At 49.4% G+C, this 17,175-nt stretch overlaps 1 pseudogene; it reads left to right on the plus strand.

Moving 5' to 3' along the window:
- The first annotated feature begins 11,938 nt into the window (after positions 1 to 11,938).
- On the plus strand, positions 11,939 to 12,117 carry LOC123163480 (uncharacterized; annotated as a pseudogene).
- The last annotated feature ends 5,058 nt before the right edge of the window (positions 12,118 to 17,175 follow it).

Raw genomic sequence — 17,175 nt, forward strand, 5'->3', positions numbered from 1 at the left:
TCCGCTTGGAGGCCGCCCACTACCTTCGGCTTGTCATTAAAGTCTTTAGCCATAAGCTGAAGTGGGGCTGGATGCAGAGGAAGGCCTCGCACACGACGATGAACGCCGAGATGTTGAGGATGAAGTTCGGGGCCAAATCGTGGAAATCTAGGCCGTAGTAGAACATGAGCCCCCAGAAAAACGGGTGGAGAGGAAAGCCCAGTCCGCGGAGGAAATGGGGGAGAAATACAACCCTCTCATGGGGCCTAGGGGTGGGGATGAGTTGCCCCTCATCTGGAAGCCGGTGCGCGATGTCGTCAAACAAGTATCTGGCCTTCCTTAACTTTTTGATTTGTCCCTCCGTGACGGAGGAGGCCATCCATCTACCTCCCGCTCCGGACATGATTGGAGAAGGTTGAGGTGGGAAGTGCGGACTTCGGCGCTGGAGCTCAAGTGCGCAGGGATGGATAAGCAAAGGAGGAAAAAGGTGTAAATGGAAAGGGTAGATCATTATCCCCTTATATGGGCGGCCAAAATTACCAGCCCTGACCAGCCTAATAAAACTCACTTATCTCCCAAGCGCCGCGGTTAATGGCGCGGTCGGGTTACCCACGCCCGTATTGATGAGAATCCCAGAATAAGGGGACACGATCTCTGCTTTGACAAGACGTGCGAAGGAAACCGCCTTGCTAAACGCGTTGAGGTGGACAGTAAAATGATTCGAATAAAGGCTTGGCCATGTCGTGATGTCATGCTGCGGAATACGTCAGTAGATTGGATTTGTGCAGATATTATTCTCTCTACGGTGGTATGTGGAACTTATTTTGCAGAGCCGGACACTATCCTTGTGTTCAACATCTTCTATGAAGTATTCGGAGGAGGAACCCGCCTTGCAACGCCGAAGAAAATTTGTGTGCCGGACTCGTCGTCATTGAAGCCTGGTTCAGGGGCTACTGAGGGAGTCCTGGATTAGGGGGTGTCCAGATGGCCGGACTATGACCTTTGGCCGGACTCCCGGACTATGAAGATACAAGATTGAAGACTTCGTCCCGTGTCCAGATGGGACTTTCCTTGGCGATATGATATGAAGATCTCCTACCATTGTAACCGACTCTGTGTAATCCTAGACCTCTCCGGTGTCTATATAAACCAGAGAGTTTTAGTCCGTAGGACGAACAACAATCATAACATAGGCTAGCTTCTAGGGTTTAGCCTCTCTGATCTCGTGGTAGATCAACTCTTGTACTACCCATATCATCAATATTAATCAAGCAGGAGTAGGGTTTTACCTCCATCGAGAGGGCCCGAACCTGGGTAAAAACATCATGTCCCTTGTCTCCTGTTACCATCTGCCTAGACGCATAGTTCGGGACCCCCTACCCGAGATCCGCCAGTTTTGACACCGACAACCACTGTTCCACTTCCCATCTTTCGCATACGCACTTGCATACCACCACTGCTTTTTGCAACCACCATTACTTCCCGCTTCGCACTTCGACACAATTTTGACACATTTGGGTCTTTTATATTTGAGTTGCGGTTTTTGTTTCCTAACGTGTTTCAGCTACTTAGGGGCGGTTCGACGACATCACTGCCACTCATATTCATCATCGACATCGACCGCCCAACAATTTTTACACCCTCAACTATAAGCAAGGACGGTAACCTCGACGACACTTTGTGTACTCGTTGCCATTACATTGATCACACCTTAGCCCATTTTTGTGTACCTTTCCTATCGGGACTAGCCATTTGAGTATTGCCGGCAACGTTACTTGTGCACATTAGTGATCATTGCATATATCATCATTGTGGTGTTATTATCTTTCTATCATCTCTTGTGTCACAAGGTTGTCATCGCATATACACAATTGCTAGATTTGTTCGTGAAGTTTTGCATAAGTTGCCATCAAAAGAGCTCAAAAGAGAAAGATCCAAACAAGCTTTTAAGAAAAAGAGTAAGATAAGCAAAGAGCTTTTAAGCAAGAACCATAGCATCATCAACATTAAGATTGTCATACTCGATCATCTTGGATCATATCATAGGAATACCATACTTATAGCATACTTGGGATAGAAGTCATTGCATTTTTTGCTTAGTAGGTTGTGCACAAGTCTCGTATCCACCTATTGTGCAATCGTACTAGCGTCTCTCTAGTGTTGTGCAACAAGAGCACTTTCCGTGGATCCCACATTTTCCGCCCATTTTGGTTGCACGACCCCATTTATCTATTTGCATATGTGTTTTCATGTACCACTACTTGCTATTGGTCTACTTGTTGCATTTGCAAATTTGCGAATCTTTTTCAACGTCATTGAATCTTACTAACAATTGCATCAAATTTTGTGTCACCATCCTAACCGACCTCCACCATAAGCTTTACTTGTGTAGGTATGAGAACCGACAAGAATTGGTACCAATTGTGCTATTTCCTTGTTACACATTTGAGTGATCATTTATCCATCTTCAATATCGGTCAAGGTACATTTGGTATAAGTTCTTCTCTTTCTCCCAGTCACATATTTGCTTGGAATAATGGATAGGCCAGGTACTTCTACCAACCCACTCTTCATCGAGCAAGACAACAACATGACCTCCTACATCACCAAGAGCCACCTCTTCGGTGCACAATGAGCTTTGCATCAAGAAGAACAAGCAATGAGCGACCACATCGACAATCTCGCCACCGACTTGGGACTCTCCGAGCAACATACAAGAGACTACTTCGACAACAAGCTCGACGAACACAAACAACAGAACTATGCAAGAATGGACAAGATTCATGCCTTGTTGATCAACTGCTTTTCTACCACTTTGTCCTACTCAACACGGAGCCGCTCGAGTTGACACTCCGACAGCACCATCTCCAGCTCAAGTACCCTGACATCGAACACTCTACGTTGACCCATGCGCCAAGACCGTCAAGCAAACTGCAATCCTCTACACGGAACCGATTCTCAAGAGCAACTTCTAGTGCATGAACAATGACATTGGCAAAATGAAGCTACCTTTGCACAAGCACAAGAAAGTCTACGTCAATGCCAATAAGAGGAAGCACAAGAAAAATGACGTCAACAAGAGGAAGCACAAGAACAACGACGCCAACAAGAGCTAATGCAAGAACGGCAATGCCAACATCAAGATGAGCAAGACGCCATCGCACTACGTCAACAACAAGAATGGCGTGAAGCTCAAGCACTTGAGGCGCTACGTGCCCTCCGTCATACAAATCATGTTGATGCCAACCAAAACCACATAATACATCAATAAGAAGAAGCACGTTATGATGAAGTTCAAGAAAGATGGTACCAAGCACGAGCGCAACTTCAAGCTCCTCCACAAGCTCGACAAGAACCTCAAGTTCATCAAGTGCAACAAGACAATGGGAGGTTGATAACCCTCCATGCCAAGGGCAACATCGTCACCCTTGACCCCAACACAATGAAGAGCTACGCTACGGCAAGATCAAGTTCACCATGCCCAAGTTCACCGGAAGCACTGATCCCGAAGAATATCTATCATGGGCATTGAAGGTCGACAAGATCTTTCGTTTGCACAACTATGAGGAAGAGAAAAAGATCGCCATGGCATCCCTTGAGTTCCAAGACTACATACTCATTTGGTGGGAACAAGTCCTTGAGCGGCGAGAAGCAAGAGGCGAACCACCAATCACCACATGGGATCAAATGAAGGATGTCATGAGAGCACGCTTTGTGCCAAATACTACAACTGCGACCTCTTCAAGAAACTCCAACTCCTCAAGCAAGGAACAAAGACCGTTGAAGAATACTACAAGGAAATGGAGATTGCCATGATATGAGCCAATGTCACGGAAGATGATGAGCAAACTATGGCCCGTTTCTTGAATGGACTCAATCATCCTATCAAGAAGATTGCCGACTTCCAACCTTACTCCAACCTCATCGAGTTAGTACATCAAGCTACCAAAGCGGAATGTCAAGTGCAATATGACTTCAAGTATGCCAAGTACTCCACCAAGAGCTATGGCTTCCCCAACAACCAAGCTTCAATGACTACAATGACTCCTACCTCGACAAAAGCTTCACCAAGCAACGGTGACAAGTCAAATTACAGGAAGACGTCAACAAGTTCAAGTAATCCTCATACTACAACCAACTTCAAACCAAGGGATTCATCCTCTACAACTCCAACCTATGACACCATCAAGACAAGTTCCATCAAATGCTTCACATGCGGCGTCCGAGGCCACAAGTCCTTTGAGTGCACCAGTAAGCACACCATGATCCTCAACAATGACGGAACCTGTGACTCCATGAGTGAAGAGGAAATGGAAGCCATTGATCAAGTGGCCATGCACTGACGCGTGAACAAAGATGAAGATGATCAAGTCTTTTGTGACGAATATTTGAACCATGCTCTTGTTGTCTCCAAGGTTTTGACTCTTCAACATCAACAAGACGAAGACCAAAGATGCCATATCTTCCACACCAAGGCTGGCATTAATGGAAGGTCCGTGAAGGTCATCATCGATGGAGGGAGTTGCCATAACTTGGCGAGTGAAGAGCTATGTTCCAAGCTCCAATTGGTCAAGATGAAGCACCCACACCCCTACAAGGTTCAATGGCTAAGCAACTCCAGCACTATCCAAGTCGAGCATATGGTGCAGGTTTCCTTCAAGATCGTAGCATACGAAGACACTTTGGAGTGTGATGTCATTCTGATGTCCGTTTGCCACCTCCTTCTCGGACGACCATGGCAATTTAACCGTGGCGTCATACACAACGGGCGGACCAATCACTATAGAATCAAGATGAAAGGAAAGGAGTACGTGCTATGACCTATGTCTCCAAGTCAAGTGATCACCGACAAGCAAACCACCCATCGTTGAGACAATAGTGAGAGAGCAAACCACCAAAAAGAGAGTGAGCGCCACAAGCCAAAGTCGAGTGCCTCCACGATGAGCGATAAGAAAAACTTAGTCATATTTGCTACCAAACGTGAGATGAGAGAAGTGTGTGAGAACCTATCAAGTGTTATGTGATGTCTACTACACAACCTTCTTGTAGACGTTGTTGGGCCTGCAAGTGCACATGTTTGTAGGACAGTAGCAAATTTCCCTCAAGTGGATGACCTAAGGTTTATCAATCCGTGGGAGGCGTAGGATGAAGATGGTCTCTCTCAAACAACCCTGCAACCAAATAACAAAGAGTCTCTTGTGTCCCCAACACACCCAATACAATGGTAAATTGTATAGGTGCACTAGTTCCGCGAAGAGATGGTGATACAAGTGCAATATGGATAGTAGATATAGGTTTTTGTAATCCGAAAACATAAAAACAGAAAGGTAACTAAAGATAAAAGTGAGCGTAAACGGTATTGCAATGATAGGAAACAAGGCATAGGGTTCATACTTTCACTAGTGCAAGTTCTCTCAACAATAATAACATAGATAGATCATATAACAATCCCTCAACATGCAACAAAGAGTCACTCCAAAGCCACTAATAGCAGAGAACAAACGTAGAGATTATGGTAGGGTACGAAACCACCTCAAAGTTATCCTTTTTGATCGATCTATTCAAGAGTTCGTAGTAAAATAACATAAAGCTATTCTTTCCGCTCGATCGATCATAGAGTTCATACTAGAATAACACCTTAAGACACAAATAAACCAAAACCCTAATGTCACCTAGATACTCCATTGTCACCTCAAGTATCCGTGGGCATGATTATACGATATGCGTCACACAATCTCAAATTTATCCAACCAACACAAAGTACTTCAAAGAGTGCCCCAAAGTTTCTACCGGAGAGTCAAGAAAACGTGTGCCAACCCCTATGCATAGGTTCATGGGCGGAACCCGCAAGTTGGTCACCAAAAACATACATCAAGTGGCACGTGATATCCCATTGTCACCACAGATAAACACGGCAAGACATACATCAAGTGTTCTCATCATAAAGACTCAATCCAATAAGATAACTTCAAAGGGGAAACTCAATTCATCACAAGAGAGTAGAGGGGGAGAAACATCATAAGATCAAAATATAATAGCAAAGCTCGCGATACATCAAGATCGTGCCATAGAGAGAACACGAGAGAGAGAGAGAGAGAGAGAGATCAAACACATAGCTACTGGTACATACCCTCAGCCCTGAAGGTGAACTACTCCCTCCTTGTCATGGAGAGCGCCGGGATGATGAAGATGGCCACCGGTGATGGGTTCCCTCTCCGACAGGGTGCCGGAATGGGCTCCCGAGAGGTTTTTGGTGGCTACAAAGGCTTGCGGTGGCGGAACTCCCGATCTATCTTCTCCGTGGATGTTTTTAGGGTACATGGAGCTATAAAGGCGAAAGAAGTCTGTCGGGGGGTGCTCGAGGGGCCCACGAGACAGGGGGGCGCGCCCAGTAGGGAGGAGTCCTATCTCCTGGCCTCCTCGAGGATTTTCTAACCTGAAATCCAAGTCTCCAGGATCATATTCTTCTAAAAAGTCACGCTGCAGAAGGTTTCATTCTGTTTGCACTCCGTTTGATATTCCTTTTCCTCGAAATACTGAAACACGCAATAAAACAGCAATATGGGCTGGGCCTCCGGTTAATAGATTAGTCTCAAAAGTAATATAAAAGTGTATAATAAAGACCGTAATCATTCAAAACAGATATTAAAATAGCATGAATGCTTCATAAATTATAGATACGTTGGAGACGTATCATTATGCACTATATCCTTTTGTGCAAGGATGAGGCACCAAAAACTAACAACTCTCACAATATACCTTTAGTGTTGTCTTCTCTTTTGCAAGAATTCCAAGATGTTTCCCACATGAGCTACCTCCGAGACTACCACCTCTACGAGGCATCGAACTCTGAATCGACCTCATACCCGAAGCACCTCTTCCTAACAAAGCACCCTACCGCGTCAACCCCGAGGAAACAAAGAAGATCCAACGGCAAGTACAACAACTCATCGACAATGGCGATGTGCGAGAAAGCTTGAGCCCATGTGCCCTACCGGTAATCCTTGTTCCTAAGAAAGATGGCACCTATTGCATGTGTTCCGATTGCCGTCCTATCAATGCTATCACCATTAGATACCATTACCCCATTCCCCGCTTAGACGATATGCTAGATGAGCTAGCGAAGTCACCATTTTCTCTAAGATTGATCTTAAGAGTGGCTATTACCAAATCCGCATACAAGAAGGTGATGAATGGAAAACCACATTTAAGACCAAATTTGTCTTATATGAATGGCTTGTTACGCCAATGGGTTTATGTGAAGCACCCGACACTTTCACGCGAGTTATACATTTTGTTCTTAGGCCATACATTGGTGTATTTGTTGTGGTCTATTTCGATGATATTCTTGGCTTCAGAAAATCCCTCAAAGATCATGTCACCCGTCTTAGAACCGTGTTGCAAACCCTTAGGAAACAGCGACTTTATGCTAATATGGACAAATGCCTTTTCAGTGTTGATAAGCTTGTTTTCTTGGGTTTTGTGGTATCTTCTAAGGGTGAGCATGTAGATGAATCTAGGATCAATGCTATTAAAACTTGGCCACAACCATCCATAAAGCTTGGCAGGTTTCTATCGTAGATTCGATAAGGACTTTAGCACCATTGCTTCTCCTTTACATGCTTTGAGTATGAAGAATGCACCTTTTGTTCGGGGACCATCCCAAGATACCACATTCAATGAGCTTAAGAATTTGCTTACACATGCTCATTTGCTTGCATTACCCAACTTTGATAAACCATTTGAGATACATTGCGATGCTAGTGGGTATGGCATAGGAGGTGTGTTAATGCAAGAGAAGCGTCCCATAGCTTACTTTAGAGAGAAACTTTCCGGGGCGCAACTCAATTATCCCATATATGACAAAGAGATTTATGCGTTAGTGCAAGTTTTGCACAAGTGGGAACATTATCTTTGCCCTCATGAATTCATCATCCATACCGACCATAAAACTCTCAAGTATCTTAAGGGTCAAACTAAGTTGAACAAGCGTGAGTGAATTCATAGAGTCTTTTCCTTATGTCATTAAGAACCTTAAGGGAAAAGAGAATGTTGTACCGGATGCGCTTTCCTGCAAGTGCATGCTTGTTACTAAACTAGAATTGAATGTCATTGGCTTTGAGCACATGAAAGACTTATATGCGCATGATCCTACTTTTGTTATTCCTTATGCCAAATGTTTGATGCATACATCTTGGGAGCGCTATTACCTCAAGGATGATTATCTTATGAGAGCTAACAAACTATGTATCCCCGAGTCTTCTCTTCGTTTGTTACTTTTGCAAGAGGCTCATGGAGGAGGACTAATGGGACACTTTGGCCGCGACAAGACATTTGCCGTGCTCTCTAAGAACTACTTTTGGCCCAAGATGTTCCGCGACGTCTCGCGCTCACCAACCGATGCTCGATACGTCACAAAGCTAAGTCAAAAGCTCAATCCCATGGTTTTTACATGCCCCTTCCAATTCCATATCACCCATGGGAAGATATTAGCATGTATTTTGTGCTTGGTTTTCCTAGAACAAGAAATGGCAAAGATTATGTGTTTGTTGTTGTGGACCGATTCTCTAAGATGGCTCATTTTATCCCATGCAACAAGATAGACGATGCTTCACATATTGCAAATCTCTTTTGTAGGGAAAGCTTACGACTCCATGGAGTGCCAAAGACGATTGTCTCGGACCGTGACGTCAAGTTCTTGAGTTACTTTTGGAAGACTCTATGGGCCAAGCTCGGAATCAAGCTCTTGTTCTCCTTGGCATACTATCCTCAAACCGACAGCCAAACGGAGGTGACGAACCGAATGCTCTCCACTCTACTACGAGAGTTGATCATGAGGAACATCAAGGAGTGGGAAGAGTGTATACCCATCACTGAGTACGCCTACACCCGAGCAAGACATTCAACTACCGGCAATTCCCCTTTCGAGGTCGTCTACGCTTTCAACCCGTTGTCCCCATTGGAAATTCTACCTCTACCACTACAAGAGCGCATCACCATGGACGCGAGTGAACGAGTAAGCTACCTCAAGAAGATGCATGAAGCTACAAGGCACACCATCGAGCGCTAGGTACAACGACACGCGACCAAGCTCAACATCAACAAGCAACCCATGATATCCGACGTTGGAGATCTCGTGTGGCTGCACCTTCGCAAGGAACGCTTCCCCACCGAATGCAATCCAAGCTTCTACCTCGAGCCGATGGACACTTCAAGGTGCTAGCACGCTACAACAACAATGCATCAAAGATAGATCTCCCACGCGACAAGTACAACGTGAGCGATGTCTTCAACATCAAGGATCTCTCTCCCTACCATGGAGATGAGGCTTTCGATCCAAGGTCGGATCTTTCCCAAGGGTGGGGGAGATGATGTGGAGCATCCCAAGTTCATCCCCATGGACCTACCTACGTCTCCCACGTCACCACTTGTACCACTGACAAGAGCTCGAGCAAAGGCTATCGAAGATAAGGTGAACTCGCTCCTCTCCAAACTTCCACTTTCTACATATGAGACATGGCTACTACCTCAAGAAGAGACCCTATGTGTGATCAGGTACTTGGAGGAAGGCCATGGAGCAGCTACACACAACGGACAAGACAACAAGGACACCAAGTACAAGGAGCGAGTCGAAAAGCAGCATGGAAGTCTCCAGCCGTCGGTCGACCGACCCCGACCGGACGACCGATGCCTGAAGCTCCAACCAGCCAGATGAGTCCCAGCGAGCGTATGCTACAGCAGTCGGACGACCGACACTCGTCGGACGACCGACCTCTCCCAGCGGTCGGACAACCAAGCCCCTCAGGACGACCGGCACCACCACCACAGCACCAAAACGTCGGAAGTATGGAAACCCCCAGGCGACCAACGCACCGGATGGTCGACCGCAACCGGACGACCGACAAAGCCCATACAGAGCCAAAACATTGGGATCCGACCCTTCCCGGACGTTCGATCCCCCGCGAGCCTCCGTACGACCAATGACGGCCGGACGTCCGACGCTTGTGCGTGCACCGTGTGTTGGGCGAAGGCCACTTACCCTTTCATGACACTAGACTATAAATAGACCTCCTCCTCCCTCTTTCTAGGGTCACAATGGTTTAGCTCATTTGTGAGATAGAGATTTGCTCATCCATCCAGATCTACTCCACCAAGAGAGACCGTGGCCTCTATGGATAAGATCCATCTTGGATTCAAGACCCCTCACGGAAAGATCGTCAAGTCCTCCTCACGGAGAAGAACTACCACCACTTGTATCATACTTTGTTGGAATTGGATTGTGTATCTCTTTGTATTTTGAGGATCTAGCACATGTGTAATTGATATGTCTCCATCGTATCTATAATTTTTGATTGTTCCATGCTAATATTCTTCAACTTTCATACACTTTTGGCAACTTTTTATACTATTTTTTGGGACTAACATATTGATCCAGTGCCCAGTGCCAGTTCCTGTCTGTTGCATGTTTTATGTTTCGCAGAAAACCAATATCAAACGGAATCCAAATGGGATAAAAATGGACGAAGAATTATTTTGGAATATTTGGGATTTTCCGGAGGAAGAATCAATGCGAAACAGTGTCCGAGGTGGTCACGAGACAGGGGGCGTCCCCCCCCCCTAGGCGCGCCCTGAGCTCTTGTGGGCCACCCGTAAGGCGGTTGACACTCTTCTTTTGCCGCAAGAAAGCTAATTTTACAGGAAAAATCTGGGAGAAATATTCACCCCAATCAGAGTAACGGATCTGCAGATATAAAGGAAACGGTGAAGGGGCAGAAACAGAGAACGCAGAAACAGAGAGATAGATCCAATCTTGGAGGGGCTCTCGCCCCTCCCACGCCATGAGAGCCAAGGAACAGAGGGGAAACCCTTCTTCCATCTAGGGAGGAGGTCAAGGAAGAAGAAGAAGAAGGGGCCCTCTCTCCCCCTTGCTTCCGGTGGCGCCGGAGCGCTGCCGGGGGCCATCATCATCACCGCGATCTTCACCAACACCTCCGCCATCTTCACCAACATCTCCATCACCTTCCCCCTTCTATATCCAGTGGTACACTCTCCCGCATCCCGCTGTACCCTCTACTTGAACATGGTGCTTTATGCTTCATATTATTTTCCAATGATGTCTTGCCATCCTATGATGTCTGAGTAGATTTTCGTTGTCCTATCGGTGATTGATGAATTGCTATGATTGGTTTGAGTTGCATGTTTTATTATTGGTGTTGTCCTATTGTGCCCTCCGTGTCGCGCAAGTGTGAGGGATTCCCGCTGTAGGGTGTTGCAATACGTTCATGATTCTTTTATGGTGGGTGGCGTGAGTGACAGAAGCACAGACCCGAGTAAGTAGGTTGTTTGCGTATGGGATAAAGAGGACTTTATGCTTTAATGCTATGGTTGGGTTTTACCTTAATGATATTTAGTAGTTGCGGATGCTTGCTAGAGTTCCAATCATGATTGCATATGATCCAAGTAGAGAAAGTATGTTAGCTTATGCCTCTCCCTCAAATAGAATTGCAATAGTGATTACCGGTCTAGTAACATAGTAAATTGCTTAGGGACAATTCCACAACTCCTACCACCACTTTTCCACACTCGCTATATTTACTTTATTGCTTCTTTACCTAAACAGCCCCTACTTTTTATTTACGTGTTCTTTATTATCTTGCAAACCTATCCTATCACACCTACAAAGTACTTCTAGTTTCATACTTGTTCTAGGTAAAGCAAACGTCAAGCGTGCGTAGAGTTGTATCAATGGTCGATAGAACTTGAGGGAATATTTATTCTACCTTTAGCTCCTTGTTGGGTTCGACACTCTTACTTATCGAAAACTGTTGCGATCCCCTACACTTGTGGGTTATCAGTAATCGAATCTTGTTGGTTTGAGTGATTTCTCTCCTCGTGTTTTCCCCTCATGTTCCTCGTGTTCTTCGTAGGATATCCTCTAATCGTGAAAGATCGGGTATCTAGGGTTCTACCGTATATCAAGAGGCAAGAACTTCAGTCTGGTTGATGCATTCTGACCTATGGGCCAGAGCATGATTAACGGCTTGGATTGCACTTGATGGATCAATCCGACGGTTGTAGATGATTGTTCCTGTCTAGCTCCTGCCTACACAGGGTGGCCCAGAGGTTGTTTGACAGACTTCAAAATTCGATTACTATCGGCGCTCTGGAAACCAGGGTACCCAGACTTGCTTGCCTGCAGCCCACGGCATGGCTCCTTCAATGGCCTGGTACGACCCACCTCCAAGACTATCAAGACAAGACCCTCATGAGGGGCCAAGCCTCGCGAGGTGGACGGCGCCAAGACCACCTGAGGGAGCGGCCTCCCCAGGTTGTCTCCTGAGGAGCGGACATTTCTATGCAAGTACCCAACCTCCTGAGGTTGCGATGATGCAAGCCATGATGACCAAGGCAGGCGGGCGCCAGCGGGCGCAGAGAAGGCAATTTCCTCTTCAGTGCTAAGGAGGCAAGCGCTGGCGTTGGTTCCCGAGGAATGTCAAAGGTTTCCATTCCTGTGCAATGAGACCAAGACCACCAGCACAGCAGGACAGATGTCATCGCCGAGCCAACCCCTACGTCATGACCAGAGGCTTTGCCGACGAAGACTACCTTTCATCAAGATAAGATGTACTACTTGTCCCCTTTCAAATTGGCCACTGTAGAATCCCTTATCACCTATGTTTTGGGGGAAGAGGACCGAGGCCACTATAAGTATAGCTTAGCCGCCACCATAGCGAGGGATTGGATCCTTTCCACCCTCACTAGAGCAATCCTCGCAAGCTTGTTCATCCTCTGTACTAGTTCATCCTCAGCCCCTCGTGAGGCCAATCCACCACAAATCAGGAGTAGGGTATTAGACCACAAAGTGGCCCGAACCTTGGTACACCGTCGTGTCCATCTTCTTCCTTGATCTCGTGACTCGAGCTAGGTCATGGGGTGACAAGTTGGTTGGCTGGAGAGGTTGAGTTCTACACGCACTCCCCAGAGTTTGAACCTTTCTCGGGTCTGCGGAGCCCTGAATCCGACATTTGGCGCGCCAGGTAGGGGTATGTCGAGGCCTCTCATCCAACGTTCGTTCCACCGCCATTCCGTCGCTCAAATGGCCGATGCTCGTCATGTTTGTGCCGAGCGTCGGGCCACTCGTGTTGCCCAGATGGCACTCGTGGGAAACAGCGCTCCTTGTAGCTCCGCCTCTCTGGTGGCTAATGCCGCCAGTGATCCCGCTGCTCGCGAACAGCAGGATTCATCGTTACCATCATCCGTTCGGCACGATGGCCGTACCGCAACTCCATCACCCACTCCAGCCATGGCGTCATCTTCTCATGCTCGTCATGGGCCGGCGAACACGCAGGTTGCGCTCCTCATGGTGCATGAGCTTCTGTGTTATCGTCTGGCCAACGACCACTACGACGACTGGCTCGGCCGCATAGCTGAGTTCGTCAACGCCGTCGGTGAAGCCCATGCACTATCTCGTTCGCCTCGTCCTCCGATGTCCCTAGCAGGCGGCGTGGCACACGACGCGCCTCCTCCTCCTCTGCACGGCGCGGACCCAGAGCCCAGGCGTGAGGCACCCAAGCGCGACCCGCCATGCAGGGCACCGACGCGCGATGAAGAATGATGCCAGGTGGTGCAGCAGCTGCAGGCCGATGTGCGCTCGCTTCTAGCACCGTCGCATCAAGACCGCGTGCTACCAGAGGTGGTGGCGCGCGCGCTTCAAGATCAAGCTCCCCCTTTACTGATGGCACCTGTGAGTGCGGCAGGCTGTCTTTCTTTCACCCCGGAGCTGCGCCATGTCTCTGGCCTGGCAAGTTCAAGCTGGATCTGCCTCCACGCTATGACAGCACCCTTGACCCCGTTGAGTTCCTCCAGCTCTATGAGCTGAGCACCGAGGTGGCAAATGGCAATGACAAGGTCATGGTGAACTGGTTCCCCATGGCCCTTAAGGATGGCGCGCGTTCTTGGCTACTGAACCTCCCGGTGGAGTCGATCTCCTCCTGGGACGAGCTACGTGAGCGCTTCATCGCCAACTTCCAGGGCACTCGTGACCGCGCTCCTGCAGTAGGCTACATGCGGTGCATAAGACAGCAGTCGGGCAAGACCTTGCACAAGTACATACAGCATTTCACGAATGTTCGCCTGAAGATCCCGAAGGTGTCGGATGAGTCCATCATCTCATCGTTCTCTGATGGCGTCCGGGATGTCAAGACAAAGGAGGAGCTCGCCATCCACGAGGACTTGTGCTCGGCTCTGGAGATGTTCAACATGGCAGCCAGATGCGTGAGGGCGGAGGAAGGTTGCCTCTCCCTCCTGGAGCTCCCGGAGGCTGATCCTGGAGACAAGAAGGCCAAGGCTAAGGAAGTGAAGTGTAAGGTCCCCACCGTGCTGGCCGCGAAGCCCGAGATGAAGCATGGTCATGACCATGATGAGGCCCCTAGGGGCAACCGCCCATTCTGCGTCTTCCACAACGTCCACATCCACAACACCAACAACTGCCAGGATCTCAAGGCAATCCGCGACGGGTGCCTTGGCCGCCGCCCCGAGCGCAGTGACCGGGAAGGAGGACGCGGTGGAGGCCGTTGGGACAACTGCGCCCCCCCTAGGACTGGCGTGAGCAGCTTCATGAGGACTGCTGGCAGGGTCAGCCTCGCGATGTCCCCTAGCGTGACCAGCCTCGTGAGGACCGACCTCAGGGCAATGCTGGCCTCCCTCCGCTGCCGCCTCCACCAAGGAGAAACGATGATAACCACCAAGATGATGGGGTTGGGGGCTTCCAAGAGCCTCGTGCGATTGCCTGCATCCTGGGTGGTGCTCAGGCTCCCGCCTCTCATCGCATCTTCAAGCAGTTCGCTCGTGAGGTGAACGCGTCCCTCCCGAAGCTCGAGGCATCGCGTCCCCTCAGGTGGTCCAAGCACGCCATCCCCTTTGACTCCATGGACCAACTCAAGTGCTTAGCCGCCGCAGTTGTTCTCCCGATGCTTTGCCTGCCAACCATCAGCAATGTCCTCGTCACCAAAACCCTTATCGATGGAGGCACAGGGCTCAACGTTCTTTCCGTCGAGACGTTTGAGACACTCCAAGTGCCCTACGATCAGCTTCTTCTTACCAAGCCCTCTCAGGGGTGACCGATGACTCCATCGTTCCCAGAGGTCAGATTCGCCTCCTAGTCACCTTCGGCATGCCGCAACAACTACCACACAGAACTCATCGACTTCGACATCACCCACAGTCGCCTCCCGTACAATGCCATCATCGGGTATCCAGCCCTCGCCAAGTTCATGGCAGCAACTCACCATGGCTACAATGTCCTCAAGATGCCAGGAACTCGCGGTATCATCACGGTCGTCTGTGACGAAAAGGATGTGGTGTGCTCCCTCAAGCGCGCCTACCAGGTCGAGGCAGTCGAGAAATCATATGGAGAGGGTGCCATTATACCTCCTGAGGCCATCCCCAAGAAGAAGAAGGAGCTCCTGCCCAAGGGCCATCAGGAGGTTGAGGCGTCTGCTGATCGTGCCTCGGGCCCGCACCCACTACTGGGGCGCCTTTCCCTCTCGCATAGGAAGGCACACCCGGCGCCCCTCTCAGGACGGGCTCAGGGGCTCTCATCTGGAGGGCCTCCGGCCTGACCAGCGTCACGGGGGGAGGGGCATTCTTGTCACCACGTGGGCGTGTGCTTTGACGCACGCCTCCATGAACAAGGCGCAAGGTGCGAGGCACCAAGTCCTCAAGAGTTCTTCACCAAGGAGAGGAACTTGAGGAGGCGCGAGCCATGCATGGTGAGCGTCGCCCCGCACCACCCAGTGCAGCCGCCGCCCATGACATGGGTGGTGAGTTGCGCGTCTGCGTCAACATCCCAGGCCTCAATAGGGCTTCTTGTTAGGAGCTCTTCTGGCCGTCCCGCATAGGCCGGAGCGGGGGCTACCCCTGCAGCTACATCCGCGTGTTGTTCGCCCTGCTGAACATGGCTGCGTCATACCAGTGCCTCATGCAGGGAGTCTTGGCGGACCACGAACCCATGCGCCAGGCGGTCCTGGCAGAGGTGTCGGACCCTCGCGAGCTCCCCAGACTTCCGGAGCCTCCCGAGCCTCGGGAGCCAGCTGGCTCGTAAGGAACAATCTCTGCAGCGCGCATCTTCAGCTACTCCAATGCTTCTATAATGATGGTTCCATGTGACTTTTTGCTTTGTTCAGTTGAGGGCGCCCCTCGCGCTGCATTATCCTCAGGTTGCTATGGCCTGACTCCGCAGCTGCCTCATTTTGATTCATGTACACTGGACTGGTTGTGCATGCTCAAGTTATTTTGGTTGTTAATATTATCCATGTCGACCTGTCATCTATGGAGTTGCCTTTCGCATGTTGCTAACCCGCCTTTTCCTCGTCCCGCGACGGGGGCTGCTGGCACGGTGTCTATGCTTGGGTCCGTCCTTGCAGCACTAATAAACCTAAGAGACTAAGCTCTGGCTCACGGCCGGCCCCGCGCATGTAAACTCACCGGGCCGTTAGTGCCTTCATCTTCTCGCGAAAAGATCATGGGAAGGATAGCAAGCACAGTAGCCCTTTGTGTTTTGTGACTAACCCGTAGGAATCTCTGGAGGCAGAACCATGAGCAGCTTCACCAACACCTCGTCGTGGTATCGCGCTGCGTGCCATGAGGCCCAGGCCCCCGTAGGTACCCCCTTGGATCCAGCCACTCTTTGCTCACGCAAATCGCTTGCACGGGAAAGGGGGGCTTGAGCACCGAGCCACAAGGGCTCCTATCGTCTCTCGAGCCCTCACCCCCTGTCCTTGACCACGGCATCTTGACCTGGCATACCAGCGGCGGGCAAGCCTTGCTCGAGAGCTGGGTCACGAGAACGTAGAGCACCCTGACGAGTGGGAGAGATGGAGTCGGTAAGAGACCTGCGGAGGGGGGGCATCAGGAGGAGGGCGCGGCCTAATGTCGCACAAGAAACTCACCCTCGCGGCAAAGAAACCGCTGCAGGCTCACCAAGATAAGTCACCTCACACACGCAGGCATGAACCTCATAATCAGCATTTTGTCTCATGCAATTTCACTCGTGCAAGGAAACTTCCCTCTTAGTCTTTCGAGTGCTGCTTGCATGCTAAAGGGGACCTCCCGAGCATCGTGCCTCGGGGGCTCTTACTAGACCTCGGGACACTCACCTCCTGGCCTTGACCACGGCATCGCGACCTCGCATACCAG

The sequence above is a fragment of the Triticum aestivum genome, chromosome 7B, assembly GCF_018294505.1.
Source record: "Triticum aestivum cultivar Chinese Spring chromosome 7B, IWGSC CS RefSeq v2.1, whole genome shotgun sequence".
Classification (NCBI taxonomy): Eukaryota; Viridiplantae; Streptophyta; class Magnoliopsida; order Poales; family Poaceae; genus Triticum; species Triticum aestivum.